The sequence below is a fragment of the Topomyia yanbarensis genome, chromosome 2 (assembly GCF_030247195.1).
Source record: "Topomyia yanbarensis strain Yona2022 chromosome 2, ASM3024719v1, whole genome shotgun sequence".
Classification (NCBI taxonomy): domain Eukaryota; kingdom Metazoa; phylum Arthropoda; class Insecta; order Diptera; family Culicidae; genus Topomyia; species Topomyia yanbarensis.
Genome location: NC_080671.1, coordinates 215,012,147 through 215,015,700, shown reverse-complemented (window position 1 = coordinate 215,015,700; position 3,554 = coordinate 215,012,147). Strand labels below are relative to the sequence as shown.

At 33.8% G+C, this 3,554-nt stretch overlaps 1 long non-coding RNA gene across 1 annotated transcript; it reads right to left on the bottom strand.

Annotated features, from left to right (window-relative positions):
• Positions 1-703: 703 nt before the first annotated feature.
• LOC131682879 (uncharacterized) lies at positions 704-1,461 on the bottom strand. The gene is made up of 4 exons (XR_009304225.1): positions 1,272-1,461; positions 1,147-1,213; positions 867-992; positions 704-809 (listed from the first exon to the last, which is right to left on the bottom strand). It is a non-coding gene; the product is annotated as an uncharacterized LOC131682879 (long non-coding RNA).
• Between the last annotated feature and the right edge of the window lie 2,093 nt (positions 1,462-3,554).

Genomic DNA, 3,554 nt, shown 5'->3' with positions numbered 1-3,554 from the left:
ATAAATACTTCTAACCATTATTGTAATGCCTTCATTCGCAAAATTTAAACAATCTTTTTCCTCGATATATTTTTCTAGACCACCATCATCTGGATATCCAAAAAATATATCTGCTCCTGAGTGATATTCAATTAATGGTTTTATAGACATTCCGTCGATCAAAATGGCGACAACCTTTTCTTTTACATCCATAGTACGACCAACTGCTGACATACGATGGATGATTTCTTCATTAAATCCTGGAGAAACTGCAACCTTTCGTTGCCAATTAGTGACTGTTTTTGGATGAGGTAAAGTTAGCAACTCGGATGCTCGTAAACTGTTATAGCTCGCTGTCGAGGCAAATTTTTGTTTCGTTGCAAAAAGTCTAGATAGTTTATATCTTCTTCCATACTTGTTTTTGAACGAATTTTCAAGAGATTCCCTTAACAACGGGCTTTTTTCAACAGCATCAAAGATTTTCTTTTTGCGAAAATTATGTGATGTTTTTTCCCTTAATTTTAGTTTCAAGTTTCGCAGTTGAAAGGTTTTGTTGTTTAATGATTTTAAACGTCGATTGCACAATCGCTGCAGTTTTCGCTTGTTCTCTCTTTCGATTTGTAATTTTTTTTGGAGGTTCTCTGTATTCTGCTTTTCCAATTCATAAAGCAAACGATAATTAATATCTACAGAAAAACAGGACAGTATATAATTTAGTACAACCATAATTTTAGAATCATATTAATCACAAAAGTTGGATAAAAAGGTCACCTTCAGTGAACAGTAGTTTACTGATGTTACTGGTTATAGGTTCCGACATATTGTAATGCCTGCAAAATCCGCACATTATTACATATATACATATTTTGGTTTGAAAGGATTCTTACGCTGCATTCCCGTCTAAGCCAAGTTGAACCTTATTTTCAACAACATTCGAGTTCTCTATAGTAGCTTCTATCGCACCATTCTCTATAACGTCAGTCGAAATCGTTGGTACAGAATTATCTTTCAATCTGTAATAGGGAATCAGTTTTATGAAGGTTACGCATGGTGTCTTATAGAACAAGAATTCCTTTACACTAAAATCACCCAATTTGATAGCACCTACCCTTTAGAAGCATCTTGCGGATTCTTGAAACATGTTATTGAGAAATGTCTTGAACATACCTTCTTTGAGTGGTTCACCTTCGCGAGTAGTTCCGGCGAGTTGCAAAATTCTGCCCACGCATTAAACCTGCAAAATGTTAATGATTAGTATATGGGAGCGGATAATATCAAATCGTTGGACTTACAGTTTCGAATTTTCAGGAAATTTAAAAAAGGACACGGGATCCTTTTGTCTGCTTTTACATCCCGAAACAACACAAGTTCGACCCATTGCTAGTTTAACAAAATTAATATATGTTTTTGTTTGGAAATATTTTATTGAATATCCATAGAAACCATTGTTGCCTGCGAAACTAAATACCGAGGGGCAAGCATACGGTAATTTACGAACAGTTCACCGGTTCACAGTGCATGAACCATCAATTTGGATAGGCTTGTATGGTACCCGGTAATCTTGAGTTTATCTTTGCTACCGCGTTGTGTAAAACACACTTGCAATTAACTTCATTGTTTATTAGAAATAAATAAAAATAAATAATAATAATTATTCAACGGATTGACTTGATTTTTTATGAGGATGCATAATATGTGTAGTCAGTCGATGAGCCACTGAAAACTGAATACAAATTTTTTTTCTCTCATTATTTTTAAGAAAAGTGAGTGAATTTTACTTAAAAATATCAGATTTTTAGGATTTTATAAGACTATTCCATATTCCAAAATTCAAACCATTTTATAATTTTTTTTTGGTTCATCGAGTGACTAATAGTACAAATTTTAAAAATCTTATATTTCCTGTTTCAGTTAATTTTATCAAGAGTTATCATATTCGCCGTGGCGCTCCTCGACGTGGAAATGTTTGGACGTCTACTCTTGGAACGCTCGTGTGGTTCTGTGTGACTTAACATTTCACAAGAGGTTCATTGTTGCCTTACCTTCAAAATCGTAAACCAAAATCACTTTAGGTTTAAGCACTTCACACCAGACGCCCCTCTAAAGGAAAACATACACTTTGATTTGACGCCCCTCTAAAGGAAAACATACACGTTGATTTTATAATATAAAACGATTGGGAATATCGTTGTATGAGATACTTTTTAAAATGAATAAAGTGTGATATTTGTATTCTGGCGATAGATGATTGCTGAAGAGAGATTCTTGCAGTTCTGCAAAAATGTTGAACGAATGCTTTTTAAGTTTCTGGCGCTTTTTAGTTACCTATCGTTTTTACGTCCTACTCTTAACTCCATGCTTTTTGAAAACCTTGAAAGTTTGCATTTATTTTTCTGATGGCGCCCTTCAACATTTTAAAAATGTCAAACGTACAAATTTTTTTCACCACAAATCTGACTGCGACGAAGCCATTATTTGTCGAGTCAGTTTACAAATGATCATTGATGATCAAATGTCGACCGCTACTGAGTCGTACGAGGTAGCAGGAAAAGCTTTTTTGTTGCGCAATGTTTCAAGTTCAAATCTCAGAATAACATAGGAAACGTGCCAATCGAAAGAAATTTATTCTGATGCAAGAGCAGAGAAAAATCCACAGAATTGCTTCGAAAAATGCCAAACCACGCCTGGAACACAATCATTTCACTAATGTTGAGACGAACATGGAATTCAAATTAAAACTGAAGATCTTTTCTTCCGGTGACACTTTTGAATGATTTAGATAATATAAATCTGAAATTAAACATACATCTGAATGCAATAAATAAAAAAGTTAATCGCAAGTGTGTTTTACACAACGCGCTGGTGTGTAAAACTTGATACACCCAAGTCTGAGTACGACCAAGCGTGTGGCGGTGCGTTTTTCGCGCGCAAGGCGCGATTGAAAATTTTTTAATTGTATTTAATTGCCCACTCCCAAATTGCCCACTCCCAAATTTTTATGGCATCAAGAAAAATGATTTTCCTACTTTATACAATAAAAAAAAGTAAAAAAAATCATCCAAGTTTGAAAAAATTCGATTTGTTTTAAACTTTTCAATATTTTTCATGAAACCAATACGTTGAGTAAGTATTAATATACTTCATCCGAAAGTTGTGAAAAAGGCGCACATTTCATGTTTTGGGCTTTTTTGGTACCTTCTTTACTTTTGACAGTACGAGCGATTTAAAAAAGTAGGTTTTTTTCAAATGGTAATATTCAACATAAAAAATCTCAAAAGTCTCGCCTACTATGTTGAAATAAAAAAGTACGTGTCGAATATTTTTGACTACTAAACCGAGAAAAAAATTGATCTGGGCAAAAAAAAAAAATTGTGGCAAATTTTGCGTGGAATGCCCCATATATTTATTCCGTCGAAAATGAATACCGTTTGACAATAATATAGTTTTCATTTTGAGGCTTAAAACTATGGAATGACTGTGTTCCCGACATTTGCTTTACACGTGTATAACGAGTATTAACTTTTTTCCATTTTATTGTTTTCGGATTCTGAAAAAAGCTGATAGGGTATTTTTGA